This window comes from Anopheles aquasalis, chromosome 2 (assembly GCF_943734665.1).
Source record: "Anopheles aquasalis chromosome 2, idAnoAquaMG_Q_19, whole genome shotgun sequence".
Taxonomy (NCBI): domain Eukaryota; kingdom Metazoa; phylum Arthropoda; class Insecta; order Diptera; family Culicidae; genus Anopheles; species Anopheles aquasalis.
Genome location: NC_064877.1, coordinates 22175001 through 22187500, shown reverse-complemented (window position 1 = coordinate 22187500; position 12500 = coordinate 22175001). Strand labels below are relative to the sequence as shown.

Here is a 12500-nt window from a genome sequence, read left to right as displayed (position 1 = left end):
AATCATCGTACGACGGTGGCGTCGCTGGTATCGATGAACTGCCAGCTGCGGACGATGACGCCGGCGAGGACACCGACGAAGATGATGGCGATGACGAGGAGGATGGTGTGGGCGGTGGTTTATAGTTCATCGTTCACGATCACAATCGTTGTTGCTCACGCACGGAATCAACCGACATATGTTGAAGAGGACGCCCGTACAGAAGCCGCACACAAAACAATCACAACGCACAAGGACCTTTATTTCGCGAAAGGAAAAACTTCCTTCCCTCCTCTACGTTCAATCCACTCCTATTAGCGTTTCACTAACTGGTTTTTTTTACTTGTCTTTTTGCAGCGAAACACCTTTACCATCGTCGTCGTCGTCACTTTGTCGACTCAAACAAACGCACACATACTACCGAATGACCGCGGCGAAAGGATTGGAATTCAGCATTCAACGGCATCCAGGGCAACGAAAACAAAAAGGATGCTTCCACGGCATCGGCAGCAAAGAACAAAATAAAAGAAAGACACCGGAACGACGAACTTGGTGCTCGCGCTGCAGCTGGCTTCGAGAAATGCGGGGGTTGTGTTGTTCGCGCGCGCACAGGTTTGCGCCAAATCAATTGCACCATCCCCCTTTAATCGCTTGGCTGTGACTGATTTAATAGCCATCCGGAAGCCCGGACACCACGGCACGGCACGGCCACACGGGTCGATATCAGCCTTCCATCCAGGTCCATCTCCGTCTGGTCTGGTCTGGGGGCCGATCGGGCCACCAACCAACCAACCGATTGGCCGGGAGTATTCGGAGCGAGCGTGCACAGCGTGAGCGCGTACATGGTCATCACGCATACTACACCACACCACGGAGTCGGGGCATGTCTCCACCACCACCACCCCCTAGCGGAATGGGCGGAGTGGGCCGAAAGGATAGCACAGAAAAAGTGGCGAAAAAAGGATACCAACAACTGCGCGCGCGAATGGGCGAAAATGCAGGCAGCCGAGAGCGAGGGAGGCGGGACGAGGTGGCATTGCATTTGGTGGTCATTTTCATGCGAAGCTATTGCATACACAAACGCACAGCCTCCCCCCACCACTCCCACGCACCTATATCCAATTGATGTGAGATGACCAGCTTCCAACCCCCCTTCATCCTGAAATCATCGTAATGATGATGATGATGATGATCGGGAGCAGTAGCAGCCCACACAGACACGGGCACTCGGGCGCTTGTGCACGTGCAAGCTGACCACTAGGCACCACACGCCACTCCCGAACCACCCCACAGCCTCATCCTCCCCCAATCAGGCAAAAAGGATAAAGGGTGGAGGAGGAACTGGGGTTGCCTGTGATGTAGTCTACCTTCCCCTTGCCTCCCACTCGGTTGCCTGCATAGCATTTAAAGAGCAAATCCGTGATATGGTTGTGCGATAAAAAAGAAAAGCGTGGTTAATGGCTGGTGGTGGGTGGGTGGTGCTTTGGAAAATCAGGCGCACATTGGAAAACGAACATAGGTCCCCCGGGCGTCAGTCCACCATCCCATCCCGCCCAACAACACTACACGCATCATTTTTCGCGGAAAATCGCCAAAAGAGGAAGGGATGTTAGGGCAGGTGGCAGTATAGGGATATATCCACACAAATTGCAATACCCTTTGCGGCCCCAACTACTCCACCATCATTCGTCCCCCGATGCACCAATCCATCAGCTATGAAACTGGGCGGGGAAAAAAGAGAGTCCGAAATCCCCCACCGGGTCGAACAACACACGGTCGAAAGTCCACAGAAGCAGCACCAATGCGACACGACAGGACGAATTTTCTCGTTTCACTCTCGCCTGCCTATGTCTCTCTCCTCCTCTCTCTCGGCAGCATTGTTTCAACCGGCTTCTCTTTCCTCCTCCTCCTCCTCATTCTACTGATGATGCAGCCGCCTATCGTAGTGCTATCGGTCAAAAATTACCTTTAATCATTTATTCCACACAAAACTGCGATTCCTCCCGTCCACCACCACGCGCTATGCCCTGCGCGGAACAGGGGAAAAGCCAAAGCATCATGCACATACGGGGGAGAGGCGGCTGGGTATCAGGCGCGATAGCAAAGTGGGCACCGACCGCCAGCAATGCACGTGCGCGAAAAAAGGGGGAAGCTTCATCAAAAAAGGATGCAACTGTTCGACCACCACCCACTGCCAAGCTACCCGACCGAGTTCCCTTACTTTTTGTTCTTTTTTCTCCTACATCTCGCTGTGTGCCTCCTCTTTGGTGCGTGCACATTCACCGTGGCTAGAGTGTCAGTGAGGGAGAGAGAACGTTTTACATAATTTGTCCCTGTTTCCTATCCTGATGATGATGATGATGATGATGATGCAGCCACAGCGTTGTTCGCACAGGGGGTTTTCCTCGTTCATTTAATTTATTTTATTTTCTCCAGTAAAAACGCTAAAATCAAATAATTATGCACTAGTGCAGAGGTGCGAAAGCGCGGCGGGCACTCAACTTACACAACAAAAAAGGATGCAATAGATGGAGAGTTGCGTGTATGCTTGAACCTAATAGGACAGACTGTACACTCCACTTCCACAATCGCGACCGAGCAGAGATCAGCAAGTGAGGCAACAGCAAGACAACAATGACAGGAGAAGCCTTTAGGCAAAGCTAGTTTGACTAGCTAACTAGCTGGCTGGCTGGCTGGCTGGCTAGCTGGCTAACTGGTTTGCTGGCCGGATTGATCTGACTTGCATATCATTTGTTACAAAACGAGGGTTGCAATTTATCCATTAGCTTATCGCAGTTCCGTTCACCAAATGTTATAGGTGTAATTCAAATCATTTGGATAAACAATAGGATGTCATGAGATGAATACGGCGAGTTTTGTGAGCCAGTGTTGCCAGACATTGCTTCAAAACAAAAACAGTAACTAGGAGGCATTGGTGACAATGGAGGTGTGTACGCACGCAACATGATCGTTAGCAATAAACGCTGCGCTAATAATGTTGTTGCTCTTCATTCGGGAAAAAAAATAAAAGTAATTGCAACGGCAATGGATAATAATTGCTAAGGATGATAGATTTATTTTATATAAACTGAATATAACATATTCCATAATTTTATATAAACTGAAATAAACCGGTCCTGTTGATGGTTTTCTCAATAATACGGTGAAAATGAATAACTTCCTCTCTCTCAGTCCTATGATCACCGTGAAAGAAGCTTGTAATTCCAGGTTGAAAATATGATATAGTTTTGTGTTTCCGAGTTCCCTGTTACAAGATTAATTCGCCAAATCAATAACCGAGTTTTTGCGACACGAATATGAAACGGAAAACCCAATGTTCATATTGAATAGGATAACAAATTATGCTCAACAGAGTTTTGCGTTTCCACAGTAATAAGCACTCACAATAATGCTATTTACGGAAAATGCTGTGGAATCTACAACTATAAAAAGTTTCAACTATTTCCACATAAATGATGAACATTTTCCTCATGTTACACATGCAACTTATGGAGGGTGTGTAAAGATTGGGAGAGAACGGTTCGCGGTATGCTGCACAGCATTCCGTCCCAAGTATCATCAGCCCCCACTGCACCTGATAGGATGAACTAACACACACAAACACATCACATCCGCCACATTTATGCGATTTTCCATTCACACTTTGTAATGGGTGACGCGCCAAAAGGGCAGACGAATTGCGAGTGGAAAAGACGGTCGGTGCGATCGTAAAGTGTAAAATTTAATTAAACATTCAGGAAAACGCAACACTGACGCAGCGTGAGAGTCCCTACTACTGGCGATCAAAAGTTAGTAAATGCAGTCCAATATTAGGAGGTCCATGCATGATGCTGCATTTAGGCGGACTTTTGTAGAAGTTAAGATAATACAACAACGGAAAAAAAACAAAATAAAACAAGGAAAAAAGAATGCACATGATTTAAGAAGTCATCGGTTAATCTCAATTACTCTCAAATCATTGGGACAGGTCAGGCGATCACTACTGTCATGACATCAGCCATGTGTCACTCCAGCACACTCTTTTTAGCAGCAAGTCTCGTCCTTAATGCCATCGTCGAAAGAACGAATTGCATTTACCATCCCCCGGGAATTATTACTAATTGGCCAACATAGATCCTTTCGCCGGAACTTCCACAAACAGGCAGCCATACAATGCACACATTCGTTCTCCAACACTCACTTGGATAATTCCCAATCCTGCTTTTTGTTTGTTTCGTTGAATCCAGCAGCATTAGTTTGGTTTGGCTTTTCCGGATACACCCTGTGCTTCAGCCCTCTCTACCCCTCATTCTTGAACACAAAAAACGAAAATTATCCCAACGAACTATTGGGTACGTTGTAGGAGAGGATGTTGGGCGGGTTAATTTAATTTCCCTAATATTATTCTTGCTCCTCTTTCGGTCGCCAACTCTCGTTTGCAACCATTGTGGAGCAGCAGCTTCCCTGATATCGGGGCAGCGAGCGTAAATACAGCTCCGGGCAGGATACACTTTAGCGGAGCGACCCAGCGACCGAACGAACGAATGGCTTACACATAAGCCGCCCGTTTTACCCGGATGTGACGGTTTCCCGTCCCTGGGCACCGGAAACGGTCGGCAAGAGATGGCGCGCGCCGCGGCAGCCGTGGGAAGGTGTGCGCGGTAAAACATAATTTATTTTTTTATTTTCATCGCATTCATATAATTTTCAATATAATTATTGCGGCATTTGCCAATATTTGCATTTGCCAACGCCATCGCCGCCTGCGCCTGTTGTCCACCAACAGGCATTGCACTCCACCTCCTCTCAACCTCTCATCCTCGGTTGCTTTCGTACATATCATCATCATCATCATCATCCTTTTTTTCTTTTTTTGCTATTCGCTCGCTCTCTCCAACTAGGCAAAAGGTCACTCTCGCCTGATCATCCATCCACAGTCCAGCACAGAATTTGCATGAACAGCCAAACAGCATCCACTCGATCGAGGTGGTGGATTATGGGAGGGTGTGTGTTTTATTTTTATTCCAGAATTGGGTGGTTGTTCACACCCAACAGCATTCTGTTTTTATCTCTCATTCGTATGTTTGCCTGGTTCTTTGCTGGCTTGACCACACATCATGCAGTTTGTGTGCAAATTGTCCTTGTATATGTGTGTGTTTAATGAGGAGAGGATAGCAGATGACACACCTGCATTATGCGTATCCTGTCGATTCACATAGATCGTACATGATAATACTGTTGGTGTGGATAAAGATGATCGTTCGATCGAGACCGTTTCATAGCAGCATATCAACACCAGGAAAACAAAGAATGGTGAAGAAGAGCTTTGCAAAGCTTTTTTTTTTTTTTTTGATCACATTTATCTCTTCAAAACAAAACAACATTGTAAATTTTAATTAAATTACCAAGCACGAGATACATTTGTCATGTCATTACGAGATTCATTAATTGATTCTTAAGACCTAAACGCTTCGTAAGACCTAAAAGTCAAACTTTTTTGATCTTTGGTTCCAACCAATAGTTGTCAGCCAGTCACTGACATCTCTAGAGTGCGTAACAGCATTTCTTTTTCAAAAATTATGTTTCCCAGGATCAGGGGGCGTCAATGGCACTCTCCCACACAACTGGGATCCCAAAAAAAGACTACATAAAAGAATGGAACGCCTGCTGCACGTCCACGGGAAGTTAGAGAGACAAGGGCAGCTGGACAACACACTGCACCATCAGTAGCACCAACAAACCATCGCGAAATATACTGCATACACTGTTGGTGGTGGTGCTCGGTCCCCCTACCCATTCACAGATTAAAAAAAAAGGTTCAGCAAAACATAACCGAGCACCAATAAAAAGAGCGCGAGAGCAAGAGAATAAAAGTGACAGAAATAATGTTGGCCGTACATATATAAACAGCAGCATGCACAGCTCTCGAAAAGCGCTCCCCACCGATCCGATATGCATGCAGGATCGCGCATTGTGGGTGGTGAGGTTGGCCACAGTCAACCAAACCACCATTTCTCACAAACACATCCCATACATTCCACTTGCCGCAGCGTTGCGCGCGCGGTTTTCAATTATTGATTGGGCACGTGACACAGGCACAGAAGATGGGTGCGTGTGATGAGCCCGAACCCACGGACATTTGGGTTTGAGTGTGGTTTTTGGTGAGAGCGATCCGACCATCCGGCAAGGACAAAAGGATTGGCCCTCATGAGAACGGTCCATAATGTGCAGCATGTCATTGGAAGCAAATAGCGGGGCAGCTACGTGTCGATTAGAATGACCGACGACGGCTCAGTCCGCTATGTTCTTAACAATACACTATGATTTCCTATTGAATATAATTTAATATCCCTGCTAGAAACATAGTTCCTTAGTTCCTTATTTCTTTTGCAAATTCAGGTGAGCTTCACCGCAACACGCTGTCGAGTCAGTCAAAAGCATCTCTTGCTCGTGCAACTTTGCAGCAACTCTGGGCTGTCGTTCATAAACAGAAATTGATCAGAAATCGAAGAAAAACCATAGACAAGACGGGATAAGACCGCCCATACAAGCCAGATGGATTGTCTGGACGGCCAAAAGGTGTTCCTCCTTCGTATACCGTCTACAATCTTTAGGATTGCGATTTCAAACCATAGTTACTATCGGCCCCGTCGCCTTCACTACCACCACACTCCGGACATTCATAAATCATTCATTACGGTGTCTTGACCACTCCCTGGCCCACCTACCTCTGTACGGGTACGTGCAGAGAGAAGGAGCCGTGGTGGGCGGCCAATCGCAATCATCAAGAAAGCAATCTTTCATTATCCTTAAAAACCGAGCGACCGGATGAACGTGAACGATAGGTTTTCAGCACGGCATGGCACAGCCTGCTCGTTCGTTTGTGCTGGAAAATCAGTTTTCCATCAGGAACTACAGACCAAGGACTACCGTCTAAGTCTCTATGTCTTCTTGAAGGGGATAAAAGATTGAAGGAGCAAAACCGGAAGTAAAGCTCATCGAATTCCTTGGCAAATGGACTCTCTTTCTCTCTCTACTTCGTCCATCTGGCTGATGAACTGAGTGTGTTCGCAAACAAGGACACCCACCTTGGTCCGAGCCTTTACGGTGGACTGAAAGATGAATAGTCCATAAAGGTACAGAGCAAGGATCCAGGGCTGAGGGTAGCGCGCAGGATGGCGAAATGGAAGACCTTCTCTCATTCCCTCCCAGGTAGTAGAGTAGCAGTAGCAACTAGAGAGCTAGTAGTAGTAGCTGGAACTTCCATTTTTAATTTCATATAAACCCCAGGCGTCCACACCGCAGCTCACTGTGTCGAGGAGATTGTATTCCTTGAACTCTCTCTACTCTCCGACCGCCGTCGTCGTCGTCGTCTGCCATTCGAAAGGATTCAGTACTTTGTTCCTTCGTTCATTGTTTGATACATCAGAGATAGTGGTTCAGGTTAAGATGATGATGCTGCTGCTGGAATTTAATTCTTTCTTTCCCTTCCCCTTTCCCCAAATCCCTTTCTGCAAGATATCGTTGGAAGTCCTTAATTACAAACCGGTTGCAGCACAAGCAACCGGAATACAAATATGCCGGTTCAGTTCTCGGGGGAATTCAGAGACTTTTGGGGGGGCTGTGTCTGGATTCAGAAACGGAATCTACCGTACAGTGTCCGACACATTCGTTAGTAACTCGAAGCGAGACCAGTGGCTCGTTCCAGTACTTGGGAGCTGAGAACTCGAACAAGGAATGTTTTTAATGATGTCAGCATGAAAACATCTTATCAAATGTTGAGTTTAATCGATGTTACCAAATAAATGAGTCCCTTTTAATATTGGCAAATGTTAAGACAAACAGACAAACCATCATTCGCCCAATGCATTCCTTCTCGCTGATTCGGAAACTTTAAACACTTTAAACGAGCATCGGAAGAAGTCAATGACCCGAATCCTCGTACTATGCGTTTATGTGGTGTGTACACACTGTACCACTACGCGGTTGGAGAAGCACCCAAAACCGATACCGCGGTGGTGGTATGGGTTGTGTGTCGTCGTCGCCAGTTTGACCAACTTTTCATTCATACAATCGCCCCCCTGTCTGCCTGCCTCTACTTCGCCCACCGCCCCTTTCTTCACGCGGCAACATCCCAAATTCATCGTCGTCTCGCGTCGTCTCTGTGGCACTCTCTCTCTCTCTCTCTCTCTCTCTCCCTCTCTTTCTCTTCCTCTCTATCTATCTATCTCCGCGTGCTAGTGTACGAAGCACGAGTTTTTCTTTACTCAAGGTCATTTTTTGCCTCTTTAGCATGAGGCACCAGCATCATGCTGCTGCTGCTGCTGCTGCTGCTGCTGCTGCTAGTGGTGGTGGTCGTCGTCGTCGTCGATGCACCAAACGAAAGCCGGCATCCACAGCATCGCCACCACTTGTTGCCGCCATCGAGCGCCCATCCCACTCCACCCATTTTAGTCTTTGGGTGCTGCTGCTGCTGCTACACCATAGGGCTCCAATCTTTCTCTCTTTCTCTCGCTAGCGCGCTGTGTTTGTAGTACAAGGGTGTGCAATTGCGAGGCCACCGGTAGGGCGCTGTCGTCGGTATTTTATGTTCTCTCCATCGTCAAATGAGCGGCATACACGCGTGCTGTTCGGTGGCCATCTCACCAGCATAAATCATATCGAATACCGTGGGGCTAGTAGTCTGGCCTAGAGAAATGCTGCCGTGCTTTACTCACTGCCTACTATATTTCAGTCTTTTGCTACCCTCTGGTCGGGTTATGGTCAGAATACTGTTTTGTGTCTTTATTTTCTTTGGTTTGTTGCGCCTTTATGCTACCGAATGACGATGGAATCTGATAGCAAATCACGAATGGTGCAAAAATTGATTGGTGCAGCCCACGGGTAGCCGCAGCAGCAGCAGCACACCTTTACGAAGGATATCGCAGAATTGCGCGCTCGCGCCGAAGCATACAACCGTAATTGGATGACGTCAATTAATGTCAAAAATGTTTATCTAAAATTGTATTCGTACCCCTTGGTGCTATTCTCACAAACACACTGATAGCAACTACTCCAACCCTTCTTTTTCTGGGCAGCACGAACGGAACGTTAGGTGTGCAGTTGTATTGCGCGCTGCTCCAAACCGCCATGTCCCCGGCTTGCAATTTCAACCGGCATGCGGTGGTGGCTCTCGTGATCTCTCTCCTCGACCGGCAATCAACGTCAACTGGCTTCTTCTTCGTCCTCATCGTTGTCGCTATCGTCATTTGCCGGCAGCACATGGCGGCGCCGGAACGCCGCTAAAACCGCCGGTGGGTCCGTCCACGCGGCCTAACAACAACACCGCCGCAAGCTAGCTGTACAGTACAGGGCGGGCGGCAGGCCGTGCGTTTGTGGCAAGTTTGTGTCTGGCTGATGAGCAATAAAAATCCCATCCCGCTCCCCACGTCAGCTCACCAAACGGTCAGAGGTTCCCGCGTACCTTCAGAATGACAAGAGGGACACCACATACACCCCAGACAGTCAGCCTTACACACAAATGGATACTTTGTGTATGACTACGGCGTCGGCTAGGCGACGCAAAGTGACGATGTGTTAAGCAAACATCCATTCCAGCGAAAGGGAGAGAGCAGAGGAGCACACATACACTCATGGCATACGAAATGCCGGCTCAAGTTGTCAGAATATATTGCAGGGAAGGGGGAGTGCAAAGGGGCCGGACTGGGAGGCCCACAAACAGCACAAGGAGGAACAGCACAATTAGTGCCACCAGCCGCGGGACCGTGGTGATAACGAGCTGCTGCTGGTGCCTCCAGCGAACGCGCTCAACACTGACTCAGCGATATCATCGTCATCATCAGCTGACTAGTTGCGTTGCGTTACGTTTCGGCTCTCTTTATTACTTCGGTTCCTTTCACCGCGAGGACACGTCTTCCCCTTTACCGAGGAATCATTTTCTCTGTTCCACGTAGGTTGTTTTGACGCATTATGGAGTTCCTTGAAACGATGAAACGTACCATCCCATCGATTTATAGTCGCAATCAGATGGAAGATGATCGGCGTGACGTACGTGAAAGACAATGTGGCACACCGGCAGTGATAAATGGCAGTGATGGCATTTTCAGTGATAAATTGTAACAATTCATATGCTACCATTGAAAAGTCAACAAATCGTCATCGTCCGAATTTGCTGGTGCTGCTGCAGCTGATAACACCATTACGCTATGTTGCGCCGTTGGATAACCGTAACCTAAAATCATGATCATGAGATTAGCACGAGACGAAAGACAACACACGTGCACAGCAGCGTACGTTCAGAGGCGGCACCGGCACGGGCATTAGATCAAGCTCCAACAACATTACCATTGTCAGTGCCAGCGGCAGCGATATTCAAATAGGCCCGTGTCCGCGTCCCCTTCGACCGGAAAGCGCCACCTCACACGACGCCAATTTTATGCCGGCACCATTTGCGTTGCGTTCTCACATGCAAACGATAACAACACAAAGCCGGCGTCTGCTAGCCTGCATGCCAACCAACCAGCCAGCCAGCCAGCCAAGGCGAGGCATAGCAGAGTCGTGATCGGTTGAATGGAGGAGATAGAAAAGGTTAGCAGCTCTCTAAAACACACAACAAACCCTGCTTCCATCCCGCCACCGCCACAAGGGTAAAGTAGTAATGTGTTTCTCCCAGTGAGTCATCGGGCATCGGGTAGTGGTATCATCATCGTCCGAGCGGTTCAAGCAGTAGCAGAGCATGCCTTGGTTGGTTCTAGACGCAGTTTCGCGCGAGCTGTTGTTGCCGTGGTTTCATGGAATGACAGATGCCAGTACACAGCAGCATCAGCGGTTGCGTTGATGTTTTTATACATGCTGCTGAGCTAAGAGCTAAGAGGAAGAGGTCGAAGCGCAGTCATTTCTAATTTCCGTTCAATAATCGGAGACCGCATCGAGTCTCGCTTCACCGACGAACGACAGAAAAAGGGGGTGAAAGACGACCTTTCACACTAAAAAGAAAAACAAAGAAATCCTCGGTCTCCCCCCGTTTTTGGGGTTGGTGTGGGTGCAAGTACCCTCGAGCACATGGATCGTACGCACTCTCTGACGTTCTCGTCACCGACCGGCATCGAAACGTCAAACACATTTTTCAGAATTCCCCATCCGTCGGCGCTGTGGCCTTTGGCGCGATATTGTGTGTTCTCGTACCGCCGGCATAGCCCCACGCCTTTGGCCGGCACGCACATCCGGCGCAATTCGTAATCGGGCCGACAGCCGTTGTCGCATGGATGGCACATTCCCGGCCCTGGGGGGATCACATGTGCGCGCGTGGTGTGTCTTCGCTAAATTGCCTCCCCACAGCCATCTGCGCGTGTGTTTGGATTTCGCGGCGATAGCCAACAGCAGTAGCTCGATTCCGCGAAGTAGAGAGAGAGTAAGCAAAATTCACATCGCGTCAGCCATGATCGCGCAGCGGAGCCTACTCAGAGGGTCGGAGAGCTATTGCGCGCCACAGTCGTCATCGCCGTTAAGGTGAACGAAAGAGGTTGCGATAGCGAACGGGCGAGTGAGCAAGTGAGGAACACGCATACCACCACCATCACCGCAACCGGGGCCAACGGAAGAAACGAGGAAAAAGGCCACACATATAACGACCATCTTATTCGTGGCCTTTTTCTACGTCTCCCCTTTCGTGCTCCACCACCTTCTGGCGTTTCTACCGATGGCAACCCCACCGCCGCAATATACATACATCATCATTCCGAAGAAACACACGATTGAGTGAGTTTCAGGTCTCGCTCGCTTGTGTGGATCCGGTGGTCGGTCGGTTGGTCCCGCATACCGGGGGGCCGCGCGCCGTCACCGTCTCTTTCCAAGGCGGTCGATCGAGCCGCTCCATCCAGCCTACCTTGGCGCGACGACCACCAGGCCAGATGATGATATCGAGAGTCACAAACAAGGAGCAGCTCAACACAAGGAGGGATAAAAAAAAACCCTCGCAAGAAAGACTCCGGCCGTGGCTCCTTGGGTTGAGAGCACCGTCACCATCACCGGTCGTCGTCGTCGTCGTCGTGGTACGCGCGCTCATTCGCTTGCTCGCCTCATGGCTGTTTCAAATCAGCCTTAGCACAGGCACCGAAAGCGCACCGGCACCGATCGACCAACCGACAACCCGACGACCGGACAGCACACCATTCATATTGGTGTGCCAGCAGCAGCACTGGCAGCGTATGCGGGACCCGAGCACTCGAGCAGCGTAGAGCAACAAAGCGCACCACGGCACAGCACACCATCCATCCATCTATCGAGCACAATCAGTCCGTCCGTCCCGGGGCCGGAGCCGGGGCCTTTTTCGTATGCCCGTGTGTCTCTGTTGTGCCGCGGCTTTCTCATGTTTTCGAGGCGCAGCACCGAACGCACCGGCACACTGTGCACCGTAGCGACACCACCGGTGGCCAAAACTCTTCCGCGAGCGAAAGAGTTTAAATCCAGCTCCATTTTATGCCTAAAAAAACTTTCATATAAAGGGCGCTTAAGTTAATATT

At 49.0% G+C, this 12500-nt stretch overlaps 1 protein-coding gene across 9 annotated transcripts in view; it reads right to left on the bottom strand.

Moving 5' to 3' along the window:
* LOC126570066 (trithorax group protein osa) overlaps positions 1-12500 on the bottom strand; it is a 142256-nt gene that overhangs the window by 18990 nt on the left and 110766 nt on the right. The window lies entirely within an intron of this gene.